The sequence below is a fragment of the Argentina silus genome, assembly GCF_951799395.1.
Source record: "Argentina silus genome assembly, chromosome: 19".
NCBI lineage: Eukaryota > Metazoa > Chordata > Actinopteri > Argentiniformes > Argentinidae > Argentina > Argentina silus.
In genome coordinates, this window is record NC_139673.1 from 17,115,643 (window position 1) to 17,136,258 (window position 20,616).

At 49.8% G+C, this 20,616-nt stretch overlaps 1 pseudogene across 1 annotated transcript; it reads left to right on the forward strand.

Moving 5' to 3' along the window:
• Positions 1 to 5,015: 5,015 nt before the first annotated feature.
• On the forward strand, positions 5,016 to 20,446 carry LOC310819877 (aldehyde oxidase-like; annotated as a pseudogene). Its single transcript has 24 exons — positions 5,016 to 6,362; positions 6,455 to 6,581; positions 7,030 to 7,091; positions 7,241 to 7,321; positions 7,497 to 7,600; positions 7,699 to 7,820; positions 7,992 to 8,084; positions 8,346 to 8,497; positions 8,684 to 8,777; positions 8,888 to 8,997; positions 9,237 to 9,413; positions 9,765 to 9,837; positions 10,037 to 10,227; positions 10,328 to 10,558; positions 10,711 to 10,806; positions 10,954 to 11,082; positions 11,186 to 11,260; positions 11,358 to 11,410; positions 11,521 to 11,635; positions 11,746 to 11,811; positions 11,917 to 12,105; positions 12,300 to 12,380; positions 17,058 to 17,144; positions 20,441 to 20,446. The product of its transcript is annotated as an aldehyde oxidase-like (transcript).
• The last annotated feature ends 170 nt before the right edge of the window (positions 20,447 to 20,616 follow it).

Sequence of the window (20,616 nt, forward strand, 5' to 3'; positions counted from 1 at the left end):
CCCTCCTGCAAACAGGGTGCTAATATTTCTCAATATTAGCTTGTCAAAGCTAGCCAAGGTTCTCAGCTGTCCGGAAACAACAAGTAACTTAGTTAGCCGACCGTCCCAAGTGCTAGCTGTAGCCTACACATGTGACCTAGCAAGTTATAATAATAACCTGAGGAATTATTGTTGAGCTAGGGTTCAACAATAACAAAGAATTGAGAGCTCACAGGTTAGCCTGCTAGCTCAGAGAGTTAACAGGTGCTCAGAAGGTGAAAATCGTCGTTGAATGTCGAGCTGAACCGTAGGATTCTATCAGAGACAATCTAACGCCCCATGAGAATCATAGGCTGAGGTGTAGCCAGCTACAACAATACTACTACAGTACACTTTTCAACCTAACGCCCCGTGAGAATCATAGGCTGATGTGTAGCCAGCTACAACAACACAACTACACAGTCAGAGAGTGAAGAGTGGAAAGGATGAAATGGTGCGCTTGTAGCATCTCTTTATTGGGACAGGTGATGGGCGTTGCTATCACTTGCAAGTGTGTACGAGGCGTGATTCTGTGAATCAAGATGTAAATACAGTGCTCTCGGAAAGTATTCAGACCCTTTCACTGGGTCGTTGTTGCTGATGAGACCAATCACTGTTGTGTCGTCTGCAAACTTAACAATGGTGTTTGAGCCATGTACAGGTGTGCAGTCGTAGGTGAAGAGGGAGTAAAGGAGGGGGCTCAGCACACAGCCTTGTGGAATGCCGGTGTTCAGGGTGAGGGTTGAGGAGGTGTGTTTGTGTAGCCTAACAGACTGCGGCCTGTTGGTTAGGAAGTCCAGAATCCAGTTGCAGAGGGAGGAGTTGATGCCCAGTTGACTGAGTTTGGAGATCAGTTTGGCAGGGATGATGGTGTTGAATGCTGAACTGAAGTCAATGAACAGCATTCTCATGTAAGTGTTGCTATTGTCGAGGTGGGACAGGGCGGAGTGAAGTGCCGTTGAGATGGCATCCTCTGTACTCCTGTTCTGCCGGTAGGCGAATTGTAAGGGGTCCAGTGTGGGTGGTAGACAGGTCTTGAGTTGAGCTAAGATCAGCCTCTCGAAGCACTTCATGATGATGGGCGTGAGTGCAACTGGGCGGAAGTCATTTAAGCTCGTTGCAGTGGAGTGTTTTGGCACCGGCACAATGGAGGTGGTTTTGAAGCACGCGGGGACAGCTGCTTGGGCTAGGGACAGGTTGAATATGTCAGTCCAGACCTCAGTCAGCTGCACAGCACAGGCCCTGAGGACGCGTCCGGGGATGCCATCAGGACCAGCAGCCTTGCGTGCATTAGTCCTGCTCAGTGCCGCACACACGTCGGTGGGAGATAGAGTGAGGGGCTGGTGATCTGCAGGGAGCACAGCCTTGATGGCCACCTCCTTGCTGTCCCTGTCAAAGCGGCCATAGAAGTGGTTCAGCTCATCAGGCAGGGAGGCGTCGATGGAGAGGGGTGAGGTGTTAATGGGTCTGTAGTCAGTGATGGCCTGGATGCCTTACCACATGCGTCGGGGGTCAGAGTTGTTCTTGAAGTGATCCTCGATCCTCAGCTTGTGGTTGTGCTTGGCCTTTTTGATGCCCCTCTGCAGGTTAGCCCTGGATGAGCTATAGGCCCGAGCATCCCCTGATCTGAAGGCAATGTCGCGTGCCTTCAGCAGGAGTCGGACCTCACTGTTCATCCATGGCTTCTGATTAGGGAAAGTGGTGATCCGTTTGAGTGTGGTGACACTATTGATGTTGGAATTGATGTAGTCCAAAACAGAGGAGGCATATGAGTCAATGTCTGTGTGGGAGTCATGGGTGGCCTGTGTGGCAAACACACCCCAGTCAGTGTTTCCAAAAGAGTCAGCTCCCTCTGGCCAGACCTTGACTGTCCTCACTGTAGGTTTCACCCGTTTGATGAGTGCTGAGTACTTGGGCAGTAGGAACAATGAGAGGTGATCAGATTGACCTAGGTGGGGGAGGGGAACGGCTTTGTAAGCATCAGCCGTGCTAGTATATACATGGTCCAATGTCCTGTCTCCTCTGGTGGGGCATGCGACATTTTGGTGGAATTTGGGCAGTACAGTCTTTAAATTGGAGTGGTTGAAGTCACCCGCGACAATGAAGGCTGCCTCGGGATGCAGAGTCTGTTGTTTGCTAATGGCAGTATGCAGTTCTTTCATGGCAATCTTAGCATTAGCATCCGGGGGGATATAGGCTGCCGTGATAACAGTGGACGTGAACTCTCTGGGCAGATAAAAAGGGCAGATACACTTAACCATGAGAAACTCCAGGTTAGCTGAGCAGTGACTCTCTGTGATGGTAGTGTCCACCACGTCTTGTTCACATAGATGCACAAATCTCCACCTCTGGTCTTACCGGAGTCACCCGCTGTTCTGTCTGCTCGGAGAACGTAGCGCCCTGCTAGCTCGATAGCATTGTCAGGTACCTCGCTGTTGAGCCAGGTTTCCGTGAAAACCATGATATTACAGTCCATAATCCATTTGTGTGTGGTGATCCGCAGCCGCAGTTCATCCATCTAATCCATTGTGCTCTGCACGCATGGGTTCGAATCCCATCCTGGTCGCACAGCCATGCTTCTTTGTCAACTTGGACGACCATGGGCGTGGAAACAGAGGAGGTGGAGAAACCCTCTTCACCTAAAGCGTGCGGCACATCCTTCAGAGACCACATTCAACCTAGGCGGGGAGCCCCTCGGGAAAAGGACACCTAACTCGCATTGGCCGGGAATCGAACCCTGGTCAACTGCTTGGAATGCAGCTATGCTCACCAGTATAACACCAATGCGCTCATGAGACCAGGCAGGACCGCGACAATGATATTTGGTAATTTACAATCTTGTGGTTCAATCCATTTCAGAATAATTCTGGTTAAAATATGTTCAAGGTTTAATAACTACTAAGAGGGCAAAAACTAAAAAACCAAAAGTAATGCAAAAATAGAAGAAAAAAAAGTTGAAACAATTAATATCTTAAACTAAAATACTATAAATATAAAAGCAAGGTGTTAAATAACATAGTAAATCCCTGTGTAGAACCAGGGATCAGGTTCTAAAAGTAACTAACCATATGGGTAAATAAATAATTTGTTGTAGTGACCTACAAGGGAGTTAGAGAGAGAGACATTCACCAGGGCACCTGTGCCTTTAAGAGAGAGCGTCGGTTTAGCTCAGTGGTTATATGTTTGGTTTCCGCGGGCAACGTTGTTGTTTGTAGCTGTCTTTTTATGTGGAGAGTAAACGGACTCGACTTGCCTTCGTCTCCTCGTTTACCGCACCTCCACATTGGTGAACTATGTCGAAATCCGAAGATGGCAACGACCACCCTGCAATGCCTGGACCGAGCGGGGCTAGAGAAGCGGCTAATGCTAGCATCTACACCGCGACCATCCAGTTGCCCGACTTTTGGCAGCGCAACCCACGGCCGTGGTTTCAACACATCGAAGCCCAGTTCCAGCTAAGAGGAATAACGCAGGATGTTACGAGGTACTTCCATGTGGTGGCGGCGTTGGATGCCTCGACGACGACCAGAGCGATGGCACTGCTAGAGGCTCCACCGGCTGTCGGCAAGTATGACGCACTCAAAGCATTCCTGTTGAAACTTTTCGAACTGTCTGAACTGCAGAAAGCAGACCGCCTGCTGTCCCTCAACGGCCTAGGGGACAGCAAGCCGTCCGAATTAATGGAGAGAATGCTGGCTGTGCTGGGCTCGGCTGATCCCTCATTCCTTTTCACTCACATTTTCCTGCGGCAGCTCCCAGCGCCTGTGCGCACTGCGCTAGCCAGCTCCTCCTTCTCCTCCTCCAAGGACTACCGTGAGCTGGCTGCGGAAGCAGACAGGATTCTCCTTGCCAACCGGCAGCAGTTTGTTCACGCGCTGCTCCCTACCCTGGGCTCTTCGACCCCACCCCCCCCCCTTCGGAGGACACCATGGGCACCGCAGCCGCGGTGACGGCCCGGCGCCAGCGCGACGACGGATTGTGTTATTACCATGCCAGGTTTGGAGCTAAGGCTAAGCAGTGTCGCCAACCATGCAGTTTCGCGGTGCCGGGAAACGCCAGGGCCGGCGCTCATTAGCAGCTATGGGTGCTGGCCGTGACTGCAGGCTGCTGTTTGTCACCGACTCCATCTCCGGCCGGCGTCTGTTGGTCGACTCGGGCGCCCAGCGCAGCATCCTGCCAGCTCTGCCCGTGGACACCATGGCTGGCGGACACGGCCCACAGATGGACACCACCAATGGCACGCCTATACGTACCTACGGCACCAGGTATGTGGAGGTGTGTTTCGGCGGGCGGCGTTTCGGCTGGGACTTCGTTATGGCCGCTGTGTCTACGCCGATCCTGGGCGCGGACTTCCTCTGTGCCTTCAGGTTGCTGGTGGATGTTACGAACTGCCGCCTGATCGATGCTGTGGCCTTTGCTACATACCCTTGCACGCTTGGAGGGGTTGGCGGGCTCTGCCTGTCAAACACATTCGCCACCGGGGATCCGTATCAGCGCCTACTGGCCGAGTTCCCTGTCCTCACCACACCCACGTTCTCGTCGGCAGTGGCTAAGCACGGCGTAGAGCACCACATCACCACCGTCGGCCCTCCAGTCTACGCTCATGCTCGGCGCCTCGACTCTGCTAAGCTTGTGATTGCCAGGGAGGAGTTCGCCACCATGGAACGCCTCGGCATCGTGCGCTGCTCGAACAGCCCGTGGGCCTCCCCCCTGCACATGGTGACTAAGGCTGATGGCGGTTGGCGCCCCTGCGGCGATTTCCGTCGCCCGAACAACGCCACGACCGCCGACCGGTATCCCGTCCCGTACATACAGGACTTCTCCGCCCACCTGGCGGGGGCCACCATCTTTTCCAAGGTGGACCTGGTGCGAGGATACCACCAGGTACCGGTCCACCCATTGGACGTCCCCAAGACAGTGGTCATCACGCCCTTTGGCCTGTTTGAGTTCCTGCGGATGCCTTTCGGCCTTAAAGGGCGCAGACGTTTCAGCGCCTGATGAACTCTGTGCTGCGGGACATGCCGTTCTTGTTCGTCTATTTGGATGACATTCTGGTGGCCAGCGCGTGTGCAGAGGAGCACCTGACACACCTCCGGCTGCTGTTTGAGCGGCTCAGCGAGCACGGCCTCATCGTCAACCCGGCCAAGTGTCAGTTTGGCCTGTCGTCCATTACCTTCCTCGGACACCACGTCACTCCACAGGGAGCGGTCCCCCTTCCCGCCAGGGTGGACGCCGTCGCCAGTTTCCCACGCCCCCGCACTGTGAAGTCCCTGCAGGAGTTCCTGGGCATGGTGAACTTTTACAACAGGTTCATTCCTCATGCGGCTCACCTCATGCGGCCCTTGTACGGGGCCCTGCGGGGAAAAGGGCCCAAGGATGACGTGGACTGGTCCCCGGGGAGGGACGGAGCTTTCGACGCGGCCAAGGCTGCGCTGGCCACCGCGGCGCTGCTGGCGCACCCATCTCCCACTGCCCCGGTCACCCTCACGACAGACGCATCAGACTACGCAGTGGGAGCGGTGTGTGAGCAGTGGGTGAGCGGGGCCTGGCAGCCCCTGGCCTTCTTCAGTAAGCAGCTTCGCGACAACGAGAGGAAGTACAGCACCTTCGACAGGGAGCTCCTGGGTCTCTTCCTCGCCACCCGACACTTCAGGTTCCTGTTGGAAGGCCGCCGGTTCACCGCCTTCGTGGACCACAAGCCGCTGACATTCGCCATGGCCAAAACCGCGGAGCCGTGGTCTGGTCGACAGCAGCGTCAGCTCTCTGCCATCTCTGAGTTCACCACGGACATCCAGCATGTGTCTGGCAAGGACAACTCCGTCGCCGACTGCCTTTCCCGGTCGGTCGTGGGGTCCGTGCACTTGGGACTGGATTACGCTGCCATGGCCGCTGACCAGGCCACGGACTCGGACATTCAAGCCTACCGGACGGCCACCACTGGGCTGTGGCTGGAGGACGTGGTGTTTGATGACGCCAAAGCCACGCTAGTCTGCGACGTCTCCACTGGCCAACCGCGCCCCATGGTGCCTGCTGGCTGGCGGCGCCGTGTTTTCGACACCATCCACGGCCTTTCCCACCCGGGCGTGAAAGCCTCCAATAGGTTGGTGGGGGCCAAGTTCGTCTGGCCGGGCCTCAGAAGGGACGTCAGGACGTGGGCTGGCTCCTGCGTGTTTTGTTTTGGGATACATTTAAACAACTGCAACCCTGTTCACATATCCTTGACCTTTGACTCTAGCCACTATACTGTTAACGCCTGTCTGCAGCCTGTTTGCACCCTGCATGGGGCCGCTGTGGTGACAGTGGAGGGTATTGGCAGCACTAAGACCAAACTGCATCCTGTCCAGGTACTGCACTTGTAGGTCTGGTCATATACCATATGGAAGTGAAGCTCTCCCTTCAGAGAATGGTTCATATGCACATATGTTTATGTTTTCAGGAGCGTATAGCCAAGGCCCACACCTCTCAGTGTGGGTTCTGTACTCCAGGCATGGTGATGTCCATGTACACTTTACTGAGGAACAAGCCCCAGCCCACTATGGAGGACATCAGAGAGTCTCTGGGAGGTAAGTTGCTCATCCTCTCAACTGACATATCAGATAAGCAATAAAAACTACTTACTGCCAATTTGAAACTCAAAGATACTGTATGGCAGGTAAATACAGTGCCCTCCATAAGTATTGGAAAGAGGAATCATTTTTGTCTTCTTTTCAATTACTATGAGATTAAAGTAGAGATTCTGAGGAAGCCATTATTATCAGGAAAAATCAATCAGAGCCATAGCCAAAACCTTAGACTTACAAAAGTAAAGGTTTGTCGACCAAATACTAAACATGAGTACTTTATTTGGACATTATATGATTTTTAAAATAAAATCTGGAATAGGGGGAGTATATTTAAAAAATGTTTAATCTTGACCCTATCGTAAAGGAAGACAAAATGCTTCCTGTTTCCAATATTTCTGGAGGGCACTCTATCCCCCTCCCCTTTTGACTGCTTGTTCTGTTCCTCAAGGAAACCTCTGCCGCTGCATTGGCTACTGGCCAATCATTGATGGATTCAAGACTTTCTGTGATGTGAGTTATATTTTTGACCTAATTCCACAAACTTTTTTAAGAATACGGAATACAAAGCATATGTCTCCTAATCAAAATGCAACAACATTTAAAAAAATGTTTGGGTACATTTACACGTTCTGTGAAATGCATATGCTATCTTTCACTAGGTCTCAGAGTGCTGCCAGAATGGAGAGGGAGGGGGGAAGTGCTGTATGCAAAATGAAAATAACCACCACAAGGATAGAGATGTGAGTCAAAACCTACTCCCTATGAATTTCATCCTAATACAGTACATGTGTTAAATCATGGGAATGGCATTCGTCCCCTTGACAGTACCAAATTTGAAAAGGTAGCGTGTAACTGCGGTTATGCTACCAGAACAGAATACAATCCAAGCTAATTACAGTTCTTCTACATGGGTAGATCTCTGAGGAGCTGTTTGTTATGGAGGATGTCTTACCCATTGACCCATCTCAGGACCTTATTTTCCCCCCAGAACTAATGGTGAGGCAACTTCTGTTTTCAGAGTTCAGACAACATGAAAGTGTTCAATTGTATTGTCAACTCAAAGAAAGCTAAACTGCTTTTACACTCTTTACAAGCTCACAGAGAGAAAAAATTAAAGCGGCCGTCTGTATTTCCAAGGGGAAAGATTGAAGTTCATATCTCCACATTATCTTTCTGATCTTTTGGAGTTGAAAACGGAATACCCTGACGCCCCTGTGGTAGTTGGTAACGCAACTATTGGTAAACACCTTTATAAGAGGAACAATAATGATGTTCTTTTTACTCTAACATGCATAGTTTGTTCCTGAATGAAACAGCTGTATAGTCTGCTGATACAAACAATTGATTGACTGGTCTAATTTCATGCTATTTTGTCATTATTTTTCACACATTATGTATGTATCTCAACAGGACCAAAGATGTTGCTAGGAGGAGTCCCTCATCCTCTGAGTATCTATGCTGGGAGGATTACAGAGTTGAAGACTCTGAAGTGGGGGAAGAAAGGTAGGTTGGAAATATCAAAAAGATGAATGATTTTTACAGTCATAGAAAAATAATGTTTCACAGGATACAATCAGAGGAGCCCCTGAGACAAGAAAAGGCAAGAGTCGTACATAGAATTGTAGTATCGAAACAAGCACAGTGCCACTGCTGACAAACCTGGTCTCGATGATAGTTGCAATACATCTGTTAATTTATTTTATTTAAAAGATTCCTAACCTGAACAGTCCCTCAGGTTCCCAAACATGCTGTGTGTCTCTGCAGGTGTCTGTGTGGGAGCTGCCTGCACCCTCTCCACTCTGAAGGAGGAGCTGCAGATGGCCATGGGGGAGATGGAGGCAGAGAAGAGCAGGGGATACCAGGCCCTTATACAGACCCTTCAGTGTCTAGCAGGAAAACAGATCCGCAACATGGCTGTAAGCCTTATCCAGCAGCCACAGACATACTGTATCAATGCACTCTAGTGTGTGTCAAAACTAGCCCAGCATCCTGCAACAGGGCTTTCATATACGGTATAAAGGACAGTTGTGATACTTACTCACTCACAGTTACCCGATAACCATACCGAGCATTGTATTTTTCTTGGTTTATGATCTGCACAGACCATTGGAGGGAACATCCTGAGTGCCAATCCTAAGTATGATCTCAACAGCATCTTAGCTGCTTTGGAGTGCAAGCTAGTAGTGATTTCAAAAGGTACTTTTGGTCAGTCTTCTGATATCACTGAATTTTAATTTGAACAAATAGTTCAATATGGTTAATTAATGACATGCACTGACTCTGTTTTATTGTTTTCTCTATTGTAGGTGGGACAAGGGAGGTTCCTCTGAATGAAGAGCTATTCACTGGCTTTGGCAAGACAGCACTCAGACCAGATGAAGTCCTTCTATCTGTTGACATCCCTTATTCAAAACCAGTGAGATTTGACTACTTTATTCTGTCATACACACACCTCTATAGACCAGCAATAACTAAATGGTTCTTCCCAAAGACTGTTGATTTGTAATAGGCCTACAGTACATCATGCTTTGGATCAGATAAGATAGGTAACCTTTTTTGGGAGGGGTCACATGATTGGTAACTGATCATTAAAGTTAACTAAGGAGACGTATCATCTCATATTTGTTGACTGACTGTGGACTGTCATTTCTGTAGTGGGAGTTTGCATCAGCCTTCCGCCAGGCCCAGAGAAGAGAGTTTGTGTTCTCCATTGTAAATGCTGGGATGAAGGTGACTGTCAAGGAGGGCACAAACCTTGTGGAGTCTCTGAACATCTTCTTTGGAGGAGTAGGACCTACACTGGTCAAGGTCGGACGCACATGTCAGCATCTTGTTGGCAGCTACTGTAGGCGAGCAGAGTGACTACACGTTCTTTCGATCATCCTAAATAGATTCACTGCCTCTTGTTAACAAATCATTCAGAGTATGTGCACATACTCTGACTTGGGTTGATTTAAGTTGAGTAAAATTGAACCAATCAAAACTGAATTGATGTGAGGTCACCTTCCTTCACCTGAAGGAAAAACTGTTCTGTTTTGCCAGAAGTGTGCTCGATACACAATGTGTTTCCACCCCTATGTAGCCTGGTCTCAGAGTTACATCTAAGTTAACACCAATATTATATCAAGATTAACACCAATATTCACTACTGTATGTATTCTAACAATAACCTGTTTGATAAAGGTGGGATACAACAATGATGGGACCATTGTGGAAGCAGATCTCACGTACTACAGTAATGGACGAGTCATCGTTTGTTAGTTAGTTGAGTCATGGACTGTATTGAATTGAAAGATTATTAATGAGCTCATTAATAATCTTTCAATTCAATACAGTCCATGACTCAACTGCCTCTGGAATTCTTGAACATGTTGCCTGGCAGATCTCAGCTGAAATGTACTAAAGATTCTCATCACATTTGAGGGGACAACAGAAACATCCATGCTGTGTTACAGATCATGGAGAAAGCACTGCTCCACATGGACAAGGGCTACAAAATCCCCAACCTACGTGGGCGGGGCTTGGTGTGTAAGACCTACCTGCCGTCGTACACAGCGTTCCGCGGCTTCGGAGGCCCCCAGGGCCTGACTGTGATCGAAAGCGTAGTGCATGAAGTGGCTGTCAGATGTGGTCTCCCCCAGAGAAGGTGAGCGTTCACTGGACTGTGTGGGACAGTAACCCACATTTACTGTTCCACACATAGTATCAAACCACTGGAGCATCTCTGGTGTCATCTGGTCTCCTAGGTAAGGGAGATAAACATGTATAAGGAGGAGGAGTGTTCCACCCACCACAAGCAGCTTTTCTCGCCCCGTGACATGGTGCGCTGCTGGGAGGATTGTCTGGACAAGGCTGGTTACCATGAGCGCCTTCATGCCATCCAGCAGTTCAACACCTACAACCACTGGAAGAAAAGAGGCGTATCCGCTGTGCTACTCAAATTTGGTGTTGGGTTTTCCAAAGGCTTCTACAACCAGGTGAAGAACTCCCTTGACTTTGTGGCAACATGTCCCTCTGTTAATGTTTCGACTACGGCAGGCAGAGGATGTCAGTTTTCATTTTGAACCTGAACACTTGTCTACATTGACTGTAAAGTAACAGAATTATGAAGTGTGTTCCTCTTCTCCAGGGTGCAGCGCTGGTCAATATCTACAAAGACGGCTCTGTGCTGGTCACACATGGGGGCACAGAAATGGGCCAAGGTATCAACACCAAGGCCTTACAGGTGGGGTAGGCAATGTGTACAACTACAACACTATGCATATGATCTCTCATGCAACCCATTGGATGCTTTAGAAATAATATGGTGTGGTAATGAACTATCCCACCATGTACAAAGCTGTCCAAACTTTTCCCTGGCTGTGTGTTCCAGATTGCTAGCCGTATCCTGAAGATTCCCATGTCCTCCATCTACATTAAGGAGATATGCACAGGCAACGTCCCCAATGCAGCACCCTCAGCAGCCTCCTTTGGCACAGATGCAGTTGGCATGGCAGTCAAGGTTCTGCCCATCCTCACAGAAATCATGTTTATCACCCTGTAGTCTGTTGTAGAGCTGTGGAGTTTTCTTTCTTGCCGTCTTACACAATGACATCCTGTTTCAGGATGCCTGTGAGACACTGATGAGGCGTCTGGAGCCTGTTATGGAAAAGCATCCCCAAAACAGCTAGCCACAATGGGTAATCACAACCAGCCTGACTTAGAATCATGTGAGAACTAACCCCTGTGTTGTTTTCCTTATCAATACACCTTTCTATAACTGTTGTTTTTCCACAGATTATGGAGGCTTATTGGCAGAAGATCAGCTTATCATCAACTGGCTTCTTCATGTATGTATCCTCTCAGTATAGACTGTGATGTGTGTAAAATGTTACCCATAAATAAATAACATTTTACCAGACTGGTTGGAAGATTGTTGTCATTGTATGTTTTGTTGCAGGGGACCACACACCAGTGTGGACTGGGAGAGGAGTGAGGGACAGGCCTACTACTACTTCACCTTTGGGGCCTGCTGCTCTGAGGTGGAGATAGACTGTCACACTGGAGATCATAAGGTATTATTCCGTTGTCTACATCAGTGGAAAATTGTTGTATTATGCAAGGATTTACTGTAGGCCTACAGTGCATCACATACCTATGAAATGAATTGTCATGTTTGTTGCAGAATATCAGAACTGATATAGTGATGGATGTTGGGAGAAGCATCAATCCAGCGCTTGATGTGGGACAGGTGCAGTGCCTTCTATCACCTCATTACATAAGAGAGACATATTTGGATGTAAATGAGAATCTTCATTTTTACGATGAGTTAGTCAAGGTGATGTGTTGTTTCCAGATCGAGGGGGGCTTTGTCACAGGCAATGGTCTATACACCATTGAGGAGCTGCAGTTCTCCCCTGAGGGAGTGCTGATGACCAGGGGTCCATCTCAGTACAAGATTCCAGCCCTCTGTGACATCCCACCCCAGCTCAACGTCCACCTACTGGCCAACGCTCGAAATCCCCATGCCATCTCCATGTCAAAGGCAAAACGCTTGACACACCCACAAATATATTGATCACTATGCACACCTTGTGTGAATGTTGACACTTCTTTCATGATGAGAGCTTTGTCCATGCCAATGTCAAGTGTTTTCAGCGAAGCCTTCTCTCAAAATATGCAGAGACACCTATAATCAGTTACTTTGATTCTGTGTTATTGATGGCCATGTCCTTACAGGGTATAGGTGAGCCTACAGTGTTCTTTGGCTGCACCATCTTCTTTGCCATCAAGGAGGCCATTGCTGCAGCCCGTAGAGAGAGAGTGTGGGGGGACATGCAGCGTTCGGCCTGTAGAGGGAGCTACACGACCGTGGCCAGGGTTACGTCAACGAGGCTCCGTTGCACACCTGTTGCAAATGAAGCCTCGTTGACTAGATGATTTAAGATGTGTGTGCCAACAGAAGAAATTATAACCATTTTTATAATAAACGGGACATTCCCTTACCACCACACTGCGTCCGCCTATCTGTGAGCAAGGGACTTGTTACAGTGGCGCCCAACATGGGGCACAGTGAAGGCGGAAGAAAAGGAAATGGAGGCGTTAAGCGCGGCCATAGGAAGGATGGCCCTTGTACTGGAGCAGCAGGCCCACCTCCAGCAGGAGCACCAGGCCGCGGTGAGGGAGATGGCGACGGCAAGGACTGAGGACCGTACCCTCCTTCTGGAGCTCGTTGGGGCCATCAAGGCGGGGCCGGCGCCCGGGTCGGCACAAGGTCCCCCCAAGGTCCACCTCCAGAAAATGGGGGACCTGGACGACCCGAAGGCGTTCCTGGCGGTGTTTGAGGGGATGGCGAGGATCTCGGGGTGGTCGGACGGCGAGTGGGCATACCATCTGCTGCCACTCCTGTCAGGTGAGGCGCAGCTCGCTGCCCACAGCCGCCCAGCGGCCGCCCAGCGGGACTACCCGTCCCTGGCCCAGGCAATTCGAGACCGCCTGGGCCTCACGCCGGAGGAACACCGTCGCCGGTTCCGAGCCCTGAGGATGGAGGAGGGGAGCCGGCCCTTTGCCTACGCCCAGCGGCTGCGGGACAGCGCGCGGGGGTGGCTGGACCCAGGGAACAGCTCGGCGGAGGAGGTTGGGGACCGGGTGGTGTTGGAACAATTCCTCACGGGGCTCCCGGCCCGGACTGCCGCCTGGGTCCAGTACCACCGGCCCCAGGATCTCGCGGCCGCCGTTACCTTGGCGGAGGACCACCTCTCCCTCCCGCCGCAGGAGCCCCGGTGACCGGCGCCCGGAAGGAGCCATGGTGCCGGAGGAGGAGAGACCGGCGCCCGCCCCGAGGACGAGATGGCAGGGGCAGGCATGTCGAGAACCAGCCCTGGCCCCACAGGAAGCACCCCGAGCAACAGAGGGGGTGTGTTGGCGATGCGGACGGCCGAGCCATGTACAGGCGGAGTGCCCAGTGAGGGAGGTGGGGCAGGTCGTCCGCATCGGCGACATACCGGGCCCCCCCCTGGACCAGGAGCGGCGTATCGTAAGGATACAACATGATACGCACCAGGCGTTCTTGGATTCGGGCTGCATGCAGTCCATGATCCAGGAGCGCCTGGTTCGACCGGGGGCATTGTAAAAGGCATTGAGGGTGTTGGTGAAGTGTGTGCATGGGGACATTCACGAATATCCTGTGGTCGCGATCGAGATTCATTTTGAAGGGAAAAAGCATAGTGTACAGGCGGCGGTTAGCCCGCGCCTCACGCATCCCCTTATTCTGGGTGTAGATTGGGAGGGGTTTCCTCAAGTGGTAAAGCGGGCTACCAGGGTGCGTGCACGACAGAGAGGGAGGTGTGAGGCGTGTAATGTGCTCTGTGCTGAGGCGGCGCCTCGCGACACTGCCGAGGAGCCGGAGCCGGCGGGGGGGTCTCAACCTGAGATTTCCCCGCCGAACTATCCGCTGCTAGGTGACTTCCCCCTCGAGCAGTCTCGTGACGAGACCCTACGATCGGCCTATGACCAAGTGATAGCGATTGATGGTACTTTAGTACGGCCAGACACAGTATGCGCCCACCCCTATTTCGGGATTATCAGCGACAAGTTGTACCGAGTAAGTCGTGACTCACATAGCCAGGAGGAAGTAACCCAGTTGTTGGTTCCCCGTAGCCGCCGGGAAATGGTCTTCCAGGCGGCTCATTTCAACCCCATGGCGGGCCATTTAGGGTATGATAAGACACTAAACCGTATAATGGCTCGATTTTATTGGCCAGGAATTCGGGCAGAGGTGCGTAGGTGGTGCGCTTCTTGTCGCTAATGTCAGTTGGTAAATCCCCCGGCCATTCCACGGGCCCCCTTGCGGCTCTTACCATTGGTCGAGAACCCATTCGACCGCATTGCGATGGATATTATCGGGCCATTTGATCGGTGTACACAGGGATATCGATTTGTGTTGGTCTTGACAGATTACGCAACCCGATACCCTGAGGCAATACCGCTGCGCAATATCTCTGCCAGGAGTGTAGCGCAGGCATTGTTTCAAGTAATCTCCCGCGTGGGAATCCCGAAAGAGATTCTCACCGATCAGGGCACTAATTTTATGTCACGCACCCTCAAAGAACTGTATGGCTTGTTGAACATCAAGGCGGTTCGAACCAGTGTCTACCACCCGGCCACTGATGGCCTTGGTGAGAGGTTCAATCGGTCCTTGAAGTCAATGATCCGGAGGTTTGTGCACGAGGATAGTCGGAATTGGCATAAATGGCTAGATCCCCTGTTGTTTGTGGTACGGGAAGTTCCCCAAGCTTCCACCGGGTTTTCCCCATTTGAATTACTCTACGGGCGTAAGCCCCGGGGTGTCCTAGACCTTCTTAAAGAAAATTGGGAGGAAGGGTCTAGCGACAGTAAGAATGAGATTCAATACGTCCTGGACTTGCGCACAAAGCTCCACGCCCTAGGGGTTATCTCACGCGAGCATTTGCTGCAAGCCCAGGAGCGTCAAAAGCGCCTATACGACAGGGGAACTAACCTACGAGAATTTACACCGGGAGACAAGGTGCTCGTACTGTTACCCACCTCCAGCACGAAATTACTTGCGAAGTGGCAAGGGCCGTTTGTGGTCACACGTCGCATGGGGGACGTGGATTACGAGGTAGTACGCTTGGACCGGGGGGATAGCTTGCAGGTGTATCACGTAAATCTCCTTAAAAAATGGAACGACGTGGTCACTGTTGCTCTGGCTACAATAATTCCAGAGAGAGAGTTCAGACCAGAAGTCCCAAAATCAAAAGTTAGCAATCCGGTCGGTATTGATAACCATCTCTCTGCTAGCCAGGCCACGGACGTTGCAGATTTGTAAGCTAGGTTCGCTGACGTGTTCTCTCCCCTGCCCGGTCGGACTACGCTTATCGACCACCATGTAGAAACGCAGCCGGGTTAAGCGGTGCGCACGCGTCCCTATAGGTTGCCGGTACACAAACGAGACATTGTGTGCAGGGAATTGGAAGCCATGCTGGAGCTGGGTGTGGTCGAGGAGTCCCGCAGTGACTGGTGTAGCCCCATCGTGCTTGTTAACAAGCCGGATGGGTCTATACGGTTCTGTGTGGATTATAGAAGGGTTAATGCGGTCTCCAAATTCGATGCCTACCCGATGCCCTGGGTTGACGAGCTCTTGGACCGGCTTGGCACGGCCAAATATTTTATGACATTGGATTGTACGAAGGGATACTGGCAGATTCCACTCTCGCCGGTATCCCGGGAGAAAACTGCATTCTGCACTCCGCTCGGGCTATTCCAGTTCACGGTGCTCACTTTCGGGTTGTTCGGAGCCCCAGCCACTTTTCAGCGCCTCATGGACCGCATTCTGCGGCCGCACTCTGCCTATGCTGCGGCCTATCTGGATGACATTGTCATTCACAGTGACACCTGGGCGCAGCATGTGCAGAGTGTGGTGGCTGTTCTGCGGTCCCTGAGGCAGGCGGGGCTGACGGCCAACCCGAAGAAGTGCGTGATCGGGCGGAGGGAGATCCGGTATCTGGGGTACCACTTGGGTCGAGGGGAGGTGTGGCCGCAGATTGAAAAGGCTGATTGAAAAGCCTCTCCACGGCCCAAGACTAAAAAGGAGGTGAGGGCCTTCCTGGGGCTTGCTGGCTATTACCGGCAGTTCGTGCTGGGATTTTCAGAGCTGGCCAGTCCCTTGACGGACCTCACCCGGAAGGGTGCCCCCGATCCGGTCCAATGGTCGGGCCAGTGACAGGGGTCGTTCGAGGCCCTTAAGGGCGCTCTTTGTGGAGAAACGGTCCTGTATGCGCCTGATTTTAACCTCCCTTTCTCCCTACAGACGGATGCGTCGGATAGAGGGCTGGGAGCAGTGCTGACCCAGCGCGTGGAGGGGGCTGACCGGCCGGTGCTGTACCTGAGGCGCAAACTGTCGGAGAGGGAGGGCCGGTACAGCACGGTGGAGAAGGAGTGCCTTGCCATTAAGTGGGCGGTCGGCGCCCTCCGCTACTACCTGCTGGGTCGTGCTTTCACCCTCTATTCCGACCATGTTCCCCTCCAGTGGCTCCACCGCATGAAGGATGTGAACGCGAGGATCACCCGGTGGTATCTTGCGTTGCAGCCCTTCAACTTTTCGGTCGTGCCAACAGAAGAAATTATAACCATTTTTATAATAAACGGGACATTCCCTTACCACCACACTGCGTCCGCCTATCTGTGAGCAAGGGACTTGTTACAGAGAGGCTTAGGGGAAAGCTTCCCCTTGAGTTCTCCTGCCACCTCGGAGAGGATCCGCATGGCCTGTCAGGACCAGTTCACCCACATGGTACAATGTCTACATGCTAAACATGTCTAATGTCTGTGAGGATCACCCGGTGGTATCTTGCGTTGCAGCCCTTCAACTTTTCGGTCGTGCCAACAGAAGAAATTATAACCATTTTTATAATAAACGGGACATTCCCTTACCACCACACTGCGTCCGCCTATCTGTGAGCAAGGGACTTGTTACAGAGAGGCTTAGGGGAAAGCTTCCCCCTGAGTTCTCCTGCCACCTCGGAGAGGATCCGCATGGCCTGTCAGGACCAGTTCACCCACATGGTACAATGTCTACATGCTAAACATGTCTAATGTCTACATGCTAAACATTTGCTTTGGTCTCTCTATTTTTCTCGATCAACAATAATGGTATTACATTTCTTTCCCAAGGCACCATCTCCAAAGGAGGGTACTTTCACACCATGGAGGATCAATGTATGAGCCAGCAGCTGGGGACATGTAGGCTGGAGGTCTGTCCCCAACAACCAATCATTCACCTTATTTACTGCTTGTGGTAGGTTGCTTGCTTCTTTGTGGGTGATAATATATAGTAAATCTAAAGACAAATACTAGCCTTGGTAATCCCACACCTAGGGGAAAAGGTCACAAGGACACCAGGTGGTCCTGGAACATCTCAGAGGGGTGAGATCAGATAAGTGGGAGCTGACTAGAAGGTATGGATGCTTTGAAGTAAAATGGTACACAGCTGTATAAACAGGATCGAGTGATCTAGGGACAGGATGGATGGGTAATAAACACAGTTGTAAACAGCCAGGACGAAAGGCTTTAGAAAATAGCCTAGGTCAATTGATCTCTCAAGTAGACTGACAGACGCCAAGTCAAAGGGGGCGTAGCCCCGGGATGACGAAATGTAGTTCTTAAATATCATTGGTGTAAGTAGACAGGAATTTGAATGAAGGGCGTTGACCTATGTGATGTCTATAAAAAGACAGGTAACGGAAGTGAAAAGTGTGTTCAACTTTGCAAACCTGACCCGGCTTTGTTCTCTGTGAATAAAGTCTCTGAATGAATCAACAGCTCTGGTTAACGGTATGTTATTTCAGAATACCATGATTTAAATTCCACTACATTTACAGAACATTTGCTTGTAAAACGTGTTTGAAATTAAACTATTGATAGCAAATAAATGTAATGTAATGTGTTGATTACATAACCATGAATCAATGTATTTTCAGCTATCTGTGATCTACAGCAAAAGTATACAGAAACTAGACACCTACATTTAGAACTGAACATTGAGCTTTGTTATGTTGTGAAGCAGTTTGATGTGCTGACAAATAAAATATAATTATCTAACCATTTCATATTTTTTCACCCAACTTTTTCAATGCAATCAACACATCTCCTTTAAATATTACAAATTATATATTAAAAAGTTTATACAGTAGTCAGATGTATTTAGACTGCAGCGATGCAATTTGACATATTACACAATACTCCCACACTCTACACATAGGCAACATTAGATGGCACGATTTTGAAAGGAAATTCTGATATTCCAAGACAGACAGACATAAAAAGAAGCTTAGTGGAAAACAATCAAAACAGTGGTGGGTCCTAATAATGTATCATTACAAAATTGTAAAGAAAAATACATGATGTTTACTAGTAATGTCGTTTGATAAGCTAGGATAGGCTTTAGTGTACCTCAATGACACGCATTGAAGTTGTTAATATTACGGAAAGGGAAGATCTCGGCATACTGTGTGAGATAATTATATTATTATATAACAAAATGATATGTACATAATGTGATTATTTATATATATATATATATATATATATATAGTCAGCTAGCTAACGTGGCTGGTTGGCAAGGGGAAGGTTGTGAATCTGAACGTCGCTTGGGGGAAGTTACTCTACCCCACAATAGTTGATCTATGTCAATGTTGGGGAGTAATTCCATTACATGTAGCTCAACTATTAGTTTAACTACATTTTTCTGTAGCTTGGTCGTAGTAAACTAAATAAACGAAATTCAAATCTTAGTAGTGTTTTCAGTAGTTAACTACTTTTTTTCCATGCAGCAGTATAGCTAACTACTGTCACTAATCACCCAAGCAGAAATGTCTGCAAGACACGCAGAGACATGTGTTGCCACCTGTGAGTCAGAGGGGGGGAAGAGAGAAAGAATTGAGTGACATCTGCGTAGCAGTGGTAGGAGAAACCATGCGAGGCAAGAGATTTGGTATAGAGGGAGAACAGTAAGGGCCGGGCCCTAGGACAGAGCCCTGGAGGACCCCGGTGGTGAGGACGCGTGAAGAGGACAGCGACCCTCTCCACATCACCTGGTAAGAACAATTGGCCAGGTAGGATGCAAACCATGAGAGTGCAGAGCCAGAGATGCCCAGTACTGAGAGGGGGGGAGAAGGATCTGATGGTTTACTGTGTCGAATGCAGCGCACAGGTCCAGAACAATGAGAACAGAGGAGAGGGAGGAAGCTCGACCAGAGTGGAGGGCCTCCGTGACAGCAAGGAGAGCAGTCTCAGTAGAGTGCCCAGCCTTAAAGCCGGATTGGTGAGGGTCAAGGAGGTTGTTCTGAAGGAGATAGTGAGACAGTTGGTTGGAGACAGCACGTTCAAGGGTTTTAGATAAGATGGAGAAAAGGGATACCGGTCTGTAGTTATGGACAGCAGACGGTTGGTTTCTTGAGAAGAGGCTTGACTGTGGCTGTCTTAAAGAGAGATCCTGTGGATAGAGAGGAATTGATTATGGTGGTAAGGAATGGAAGGTGGTCTTTGGAAATGGATTGGAGAAAGGGTGGGGGGATAGGATTGAGAGGGCCTGTGGTTGCCTGCTTGGATGTGACCAGTTTTAGTATAATATCAGGGGAGAGGGGGGAAAGAGCTGATAAACCAAAGAGTGTATGTAGCGCAGTGGGTTTGGGAGGAGTGGTAGCAGTGTTGGGAAGAGGTTGAGAGAAGGAGCTGCTAATGTCATAAACCTTCTTTTCAAAGTAGGTGACAGTCATCTGACCCTGAGTTAAAAGATGAATGGAAAGTGATGGGATCACAATATTTTCTCTTATTTTTGCTGAAATTGTAGTGAAAAGTTGTGGGACAGCAAAAAATAGCACGTCTAAAGGGGCTGTCATCATTCATTCACTGAAACCTTGCCAAACAAACTAAGAGTGTACCTGCTGCATTTTAGTGTGGATTCCCTGCCCCTGAATCTCTGTTCCTGAATGACTGACAAGAACAGAGCCATCCCTGTAGATGTGCACTAGAGCTGCAGCCTTACGCTCACACACACGCACCTCACGTGTACAGCATCCCAGAGGGAGAGAACTTCAGCTCCTCCATGGTGTACAGACCCAAGCCCTGGATAAATGCACCCTCAATCTGAAACAAACAAACAAATACAAACACACACACACACACACAGAGTTGTAAAAGCATGCGTTTCTACTTTCAGTATGACATGTAAGCCAGCCAACAGATACTGTGCAAGACGGTGTAAAACCACATCTCTCTCTTATTAAATAGGAGGAAGAAAACTTCCAGGGCTCTCACACACCAAATACCTGTGTAAACTTTGACCGCCCTCTCCACTCCAGATCTAACCATGTGCACTGGATTACCATAGGTACAAGATATTGAAGAGCTCATCTGACCAATCACTGAAGATTAATAAATGACACAATGTTCACAGAACAATGACAAAGAGCTGTTTGACAGGGGCTGACAAAAATATATTCCCTATTAAAGATGGGATGGTGGTGATGTGAGTTAA